This window comes from Ciconia boyciana, chromosome 3 (genome assembly GCF_034638445.1).
Source record: "Ciconia boyciana chromosome 3, ASM3463844v1, whole genome shotgun sequence".
Lineage (NCBI taxonomy): Eukaryota > Metazoa > Chordata > Aves > Ciconiiformes > Ciconiidae > Ciconia > Ciconia boyciana.
Genome location: NC_132936.1, coordinates 97065836 through 97073858, shown reverse-complemented (window position 1 = coordinate 97073858; position 8023 = coordinate 97065836).

Here is an 8023-nt window from a genome sequence, read left to right as displayed (position 1 = left end):
AGCTGAGGCTCAAAACTGGTCCTCAGTGGAGCAAAACTGGTAGGGAAAACCAGGGGAAAACTCAGGGGAAAACTGGTAGGGAACAGAACCAGGGCCACAGCCCAAAGCTGGGAGCAGTTTTGTAGATGTCAGCAAAAGAAAGCGAAAAATACATGGTGGGGCAGCGCTGTTCCCGCTCGTGCCCAGGAACGCTGCTGGGCACAGCTCTGCTTCCAGTGCATGGCTCCAAGTCGTGACTTACCCCGTTGGAACGGGACCAGCTCCGGTATCATCTGGCCCACTGACTCCCCAACACGGGCATGAGGGTATCTGAGGCCTTATTGTTTGTAGTGAACAGCTTTTTTAGCAATTTAAATGTGTTTTTTAGAGCGCATTTTAAACTCCAACCCAGAAGCAGGGGTTTTATCAGAAGGAGCTGGTTGGAGAGCTGCTCCTGTGCCTGCCAATGCCAGGCAGGAATTTTTCTTCCCTTCCTTGGTTTGTAGGAGTCATGTCCCCTAGTACATTCCTATCTCTTTACCTGGTATTTATCCCAGTAGCAGGTGGCATAATCTAGAAAGTTTCTTTTGTGCATAAAAATGCAGGGGGTGAGGAACTGGGGGCGAGTGTGGGAGGAGGTGCAGGGAAATTAGTCATGGGGAGGAAGAGGTTAGTGCAGAGGTTTGAGGAAATCAGGTGGCCGCAGCAATCCCTCAGGCTTCCAGCTGAGCTGGTCCTGACGTCTTCTGGGAGAAGCATGTCAGCTCAGAGATATGCTCCTGTCGGCCCAGAGGGATGTGACCTTGCTGACCGATTCAGGCTGAACAAGAATGGCTGCCAGGGGTCAGAGCAGACATTCCTAGCTCCTGTACTTCGTTTTCAAGGCTCGGCTTTAACAACACTTTCACTTTCTCTTTGCTTTCGTCTCTAGCGTCTACCTTTTCTGGATCTGTTCCCCTGTGGCACTTCAGGGGAAGGCATCTTAGTGTGAAAATGCCGCTCTTATCTTCTCTCTCTTGCGGCCTCTAGGATTTTTAAGCAGAGATGTCTGTCTTTTGTGTCTCGTGATCAGTCTCCCTGTGCTTCCCAGAAAAAGACTACGCCAAGCACTCAAGTCCAAATGAAAATAAGAGCCAGGCAAAATACTCCAGCCAAGTAACCAAAGGATCCATCAGAAGGGCCAGCTCCTAAAACTTCCCTTATTCTGCAGTAAAGGCACATGCGGAGATAACGAATGCAGCAGTTTCTAAAGATAAAGCAGCAGAGGAAGGCGCCCGAGAGGGTCAGCAGTAACATAGGAAATGATGCCGGACCTCAGAGTTGATGGGGAAGCGGTAACAAAGAAGTTTTGAGAATTTTCTCCTTGACCGGATGCTAGTCCGTCTAGGTTCAGATCTGCCTCTGGAGCGGAAGCTGTGCTAGCCACTGACTTCCCCAGCACTGGTTGAAAATAACATTTCCAGGACCTCTGTGTGTCTGGTGTTCAAAGGCCTTTGTCACCCCTGACCATGAGGGACTGCGGATGAGTTGCTGCCCCTGCCAGAGGTGTGAGTCTCCTTCTGTGAGGAGGGGCCACAGGGGGCAGGTACCTGTAGGCAATGCTTTGTGCCGTTATCGCTCCTGGTGCCACTGGCTCTCAGCTGCTGCTCAGTGCGCTTCTGAGGGCCCAGGCGCTGATCAGGAATCGGTGGGTTGAGCTGGCTGCGGGTAGTGGTCATCTTGGCTCCAGCCCTAACAAACAACGCTGCGGGTGCTACTGGGGTACGAGGAACCTGGCTGATGCATATGGTGACTAAATCCCCAAACTGTTATCGGGGACTTATGATTAGATTTATAAGGCTACCGTAAATGCAAATAGGTACCTTTTAGGATTTTCAAAAGCGTGTAAATAAGTTAACGGACCTCTTGATTTGAAAGGTTCCTCGGCACCTGATTTGCCTTTAAACATTTCTTGGAAGTCCTCTAAGCACTGCGCTTCATCTTTAGACCAACTGTCTTTGAAAATCTGACCCTTTGCCATTAAAAGGATAGAACAAATTCAGTTTATCAGCTTAACGATGGAAAAGCTCGGTGTCCTCAGTAATGCTCTTAATTAAAGCATTTCTCAGTGTCTTTGGACCTGATTCTCCACCTTATGCAGACAACTACACTATGCCAAATGGGTGCAGAGCACTGCCAATTTAGGTTTGATTCAATGCCCATTTAAGTTAATAGAAATCCTCCCACGGAAATCAATGGGATTTGGTTCAGGCCCCAAAGTCAATGGGGAATTCTGATTTGGCAGTATTTTACACCCATGCTGCACCAGTATAAGCAAATATTCAAGGTACAAAGCCTTGGAGAATTTGGAAGGGGCTTTGTAAGTGACTTCCGGGGCGGACTGTAGCCTAGGCTATTTAAGCAATTCACAGTGCCTAAGACTGCCCGGCAAGGAAGCCTTAAAACAAATCAGTCTGAACTTTTCCCATTTATTTTTTATAGCACTCTTACTACTTAACAATACACTCTTGGGGTTTTTTTGGTCCCAGGCTGACAGAACATATAAGCATCTTAGGTGCTTTGTTCTTACTTCTTCTTTTAACCACCAGAACCTGATTTGTGTCAGAAAAGATAAGCCTAGATCCCTACTGTATTAATAAATAATTATTTGGAGTAAGGTGGGGGATGAGAAGGGCTGATATTCTTAGCAGCAGCAATGAAATTTCAGCAGCTGATGACGTCAGTGCTAAAATGTCAGTGTGAAACAGGCTGGAACAAATTAAGAGTGTGGTGTCGTCACTGTAAGAGCCACGCTGCCCTCCGGAGGGACTGTGGTTGGATGCTGCAGATGCAGTTCAGGAGATTAGGGGGACAGAGGCTTGTGGAAGCTTCTCAGAAGCCTCCAAAAAAGCAACAACAATCACCTTGGTACCAGAAAGGTCAAAGAAGATGCTATTTGAACATCCCTGCCCACCTCATGGCATGAGCTAACAGCAAGGAAAGGGCTGTGTCTACAAACCAGATTCCAGGAACTAGTACAGAAAAAAACCAAAGTAAAATTGGCCATCTTCTAGTCACTTAACAAGCTGGGCAACCTCCATCTCTGATGTCACTCCTGTGACTCAAATTGAGGAGTAATTTGGCCCGAGATGCCTTTTGTCATGATGTGCTGCTTAAAAGAGGGTGACGAGCTTGGAGTAGAGGTGATCCTGAAGCATTTTATTACTTAACTGTGCTGTTGCATTCGAAGAATGCTTTCAGGCTGTCCAAAACTGCTGAACTCAAGGTGCACAGAGCTTTAATCAAAATGGGGTAAAATTCCAAATGCATGCATGCTTGTCCTCAAAGAGTCTGGTCGTGCACATTTCTTGGTTAGTCTCAGGTTGCCTTGTTAGACCCAACCCTGACTCACTGCAGGGCACAGATGCTAGCTGAGAGGTGGTATCTCAGGGTCCTGATATCTCAGGGTCTCGAGCTGTGCATCTTCTTGGTCCAGCAGATGAATTGCCTCATCTGCAGGGGTTGTTGGGCTGTGGCAATTGCTGTTGTTGGGGGGTGGTAGGGAGGGTTGTGACCATCCTGCCTGCCTTCATGGAGATCTGCAGTATTTTGTACAGAAATATGGGAAAAGTTGAGATGCCCTGGATTAGTGTTTTTAGAAAACTAGTGCTGGTAACAAAACTGCTCTGTGTTGTTTCACTCCTTTCTAGAACTGCTGTTCTAGAAAGGCTGTAGGGATGGATGTGGTTACAGCAGACAGAGGAAAATGCATTGAGACGTGTGCTTATCTATCAATCATACCAGCTGTTTCTGGCATGCAGCAACTGGCTGACCACAGTAAGGAAAGGAGGATGTAATCAGTTAGCAAAGGCACTCCTTTCTCAGCAAGGACGATAAGGATTATTGGCCAACCCACAGAGAGTTACGGGAATAGAGGAATTGGTGTGCTGAAGTCACTTCCTATCACTCGGGAGTCCCTGTGCTCGGAGCATTGTGTTTGCTTTCCTAGTACAGATCTCAGGGGTTGTCCGCATTAGTTCAGACGTGTAAGTGCACTTACCCTGTCTCGGCACACAGAAAGCTCGCTCAGAGAGCTTGCCGCCGTAGTCTTTTATCTCGTTTCAGGGGAAGGATGCAAACTGGCTGTGAGCAGGGAGAGTGATTCTTTACCACAGCTTTACACCAACAAAACACCTTGCTGCAGAGATATTTGCAAAAACAGGCATGACTTAATCAATTCAGGGAAGAGGCATATGCCAACAGAAACACTCTTCTGCCAACACAAACCGCGCTGCCACTAGAGGAGTATCGGCAATCCCACTCTTGTCAGCGTGGGGCCTCTGCTTCACCGATTAGGTGCTGTACAGGCAGGCAGTGCAGGAGGTTCCCAGCCAGTGAGATCAGTCAGGGCTTTGCACCTCAGTGCTGAGGTGAGCCCCTGCTCCCTCACGTCAAGAGGAAGTGGCAGCCATTTCAGCTGCACCTGTATCAACAGAGAATTTATATAAACTGGAGGTGAGCTCCTGAACGCACAGCTGGTTGCTGTCGCAGTCTGTAGATGGGAAAATTGTCCGCTGCATTGTATGTGGTCAACACAGGTCTTGATGATGCCTCGGGAGTATCTGGTGTCTTCTCAGAGGTCTTGCCAGCCAGCTCAGAGAGGGCTCCCGCTGCAGCCCTGCGTGCAACTAATTGCAGCCTAGCATTGAGGTTAGGAGAATGCTACTAGATCAAAGCTTTCTTACCAGGAAGGCTGGAGAGCATGGACAAGCATGAGGCAGATCCGGTGCCAAAAAGCAGCGTGTCGCCCTGCTGTCAGCATTTCAGGTCTAAATATGTGACTGGTAAAAGCAGGGGAGGCAGAAGGTTGAATGCTACCTGTGCTGCATCCTGTTTAGTCCAGATTTACTAGAGCTTTGGGGATATAGGAATTAAGTGTCCACAGAAGGAAAAAAAAGACTTCTACTTTTTCTAGATTTTTTTGGGTAGGGGTGTGCATGTGAAATTGATCTCTAAAACGAATCCCCGATAGAGAGTCAGCGGAGACAGAATGACTTTTTTCTGGATGTGTTTGTAAATATCTGTCTATATTTTTAAGACTTACCACTGTAGGAGACCCAAGATGATCTGCGATTTCTGCAATCTCATCGGAGAGAGCAAGTGAGTGATTCCATGCGGTAGAGACATACAGCCCATGACTCACAGCCCTGAGTCACAGCATTGGGACACTTCAGCATTCAGAAACACTAGTAGTGACAGAAATCAGGATGATGAGCAAGCAGCTGTTACTCATTCTCAGCTGGACACCGTAAGCATGTTTGTACCAGTCAGTGTGGCTCTGGCTCTTCTTTGCCTCCTCTTGCAGACCTGCAGTCATCTGGATAGCATGGTGACATAGCTCACTTAAATCTTGCCTTGGGCAAGAGATGATCAAGTCTAGTCTCTGGCTCCCAGACTGTCCTGCTTGACTCTATTAGTCTCAGCATAGAGCTATCATGGCAATTTTCACTTTAGATTACTTCTTTCATCTCTGTAGCTCAGCTCACGTTACAAACACGAACGCATTGATCATCACACGGGGTTAGAAAGTATCTGTATCCCTATTTATAGCTGGGGGGGGCTGAGGCACTAGGCAGGTAGGCAACTTGCTTTTAGTGGCAAAGGAGATTTGCAGCAGAGCCAGGACATAAAACCACAGGAGCCTTAACTACCTCTCTTAATCTCTAACCACTGAACCATACGCTCCATTGCATTCATCACTTCCTCGTGAGGTGGCAGTTTGGATGAGAACAAGTACCCAGGAACTTGCCCTGTTTATTCTGTCTCGGCCTCTTAAAGCCTGTGGAACATTTTTATTGCATTCTTTTCATGGCCATCAGCTTTGGTGCGGGAAATGATTCCAAGAGACAAAGACTTGGTTGTGTGTGTGCACGTGCGTGTGTGGCTGGGAGAGGGGAAGAATAAAAAATCCATTTCCAGATGGCTGAAAGGATGCATAGCACTTTGCTATTGGCAAAAACAACCTCTTTCATTTTCAGGATGTGTAAGTCACAGAATTGCAGCTGGAAAAAAATAGGCAGAAAGGGAGGCAGCAGGGTAAAAATAAGAATTACTAATGAAAAATAACCCAGCTGATATTTGAAAATCTAAAAGTGCTTCATTTTTATTTAAACTGGGCGGGAGGGAAACGTGCTTGCTGTGGAGGATCTGTGTAGAACAGGTTCAAATATGTATCATCTCATTTTCTTATTAGCTTCTTTGCTTTGCATTCCCAACTGTAGCCTCACAGGAAATTCAGTCCCTGGCAAGCTTCAGCTCCAGACAGGAAATGTTCTGAGGAATTTCTTCCATACAGGTACTATATTTGCTTGGAGGGATAACATGGTGGAGATACTTACTACGGCTGGATTTAACTAGCAGGATATTATACATGTTGATGGAGTTGCTGGGAGTGATCTCCGTCTGCAGCCACCAGCATGCCATGTTTAAACAAATCGTGCTGCTCTGCTTGCCTGTGGGAAGATTTGCATCAGATCTGGGCCAGATTCTCCTTCCTCTGACAGCAGCATGGCCCGACTTAAGTCAAAGATATTTGCTGATGTTAGAGAGTATCAGAATCAGGCCCGCACAGCAAGTTTTTATCACACGACAAACTTGGTCTTATACTATTTGCATGTACAGATATTTGCAAACAGATATTTTGATAGGAGAAGTGACTGTGAGGGGGTGCAGGCTTATGCTGTGTGTGCAGTTGAAGGAAAGTCTTCGCTCTTGTCTTTGCTCTCTGAGGGGACCAAGCATTGAGAGGGGTGACCGCCTTTCAGACGAGCGGGAGGTACTGAGCGTGACCAACTGAGATGCAAGCTTCCCACACCCCTTGGGACTCGCTTGGGATGCTTTCCCGCCTTTCTCTGCAAGTTCAGAGCAGGCCTGTTCTGCTTATTAGCCCGGAGGAGATCATAGCAGTCTAAAAAACAAGTGCTATACCTCTCTCAGCCGCTTTGCTAGGTAACTTCAGCGTCATCAGTGAACAGCGATGCAGTGGGCTGAATATTTCTTGATGCACCCAAGAGAAATATCCCTTCCTTACCAAACACGTGAGTGCTTGCCAGTCTTTAATGCAGTTCTCGGGATACAAGGTGCGTAGAGAAAAGACTGATCAGTCTGAATCACTGTCTTCCCAAGAGAAACGTGAGGGATTAAGTATATGGCTGGGAACAATCCTGCGCTGGCAAGGAAATGGACTGCATGACCCGTCTCAGAGATCTATGATTCACTGCAAATACAGAGAACGAGCATGAAAATGTGTAGTAACATGCAGTGGTACCTTGCCTGCTATTACAGCGCAGCCTCCAGCCAGAGTCAACCAGACTACATTTACAGGTGTGCTCTGGGAACAGGCTTTTTCTGTGGGGAGCCATGAAAGACAGAAGAATGCCTTCAAAGCCTTAAAGGTCTCTATGCCGCCCTGCCAAGCTGTGGAAATGTAACTGCGTGTGCAGTGCTGAAGCATGGCTTTTTTTTAAATTTTTTTTGTTTGTTTCTGGGGCAGGAAGCGCGAGTGCAGATCCTCCCACTTAATGCTATGGGGGGAAGAAAAGATTCACAGACTCCCCTGCAGTGTTAGTGAAAATACAGCTTTGGCCTTCAGTGCCCTTTGTTACATAAACACAAGTAGCGTAGACATATTAATCACCCTGCCATTGAGGGAGGAACAGAGCAGCAACCTCAAATGCCACCCACTCCCCATTCTCACTCCCATTTGATGTTGCTATTTTAAGCCACACATTATTTCCTGCTGTGATTTTATTTTTTTTACCCAGCTTCTAATTCTGGCTCTGAGGTAAGCTGTGACATACGTATCCCTCCTCTCCCCCTCCCCGCCTTCCTCCTCCCCCTGCACCCACGTCCTCTTTATCGCTGTCTTTTAGAAATTTTCTCTCCATGTCTCGTAAGCAGCCGGGTCCCAGAGGTTACTTACTGACTGCCTGGAAAAAAGCAAAAAGACCGATCTTCTTCCTGCTTTTAGACTTCAGTGCAAACAATACTGGGGCCACGGTTTGCG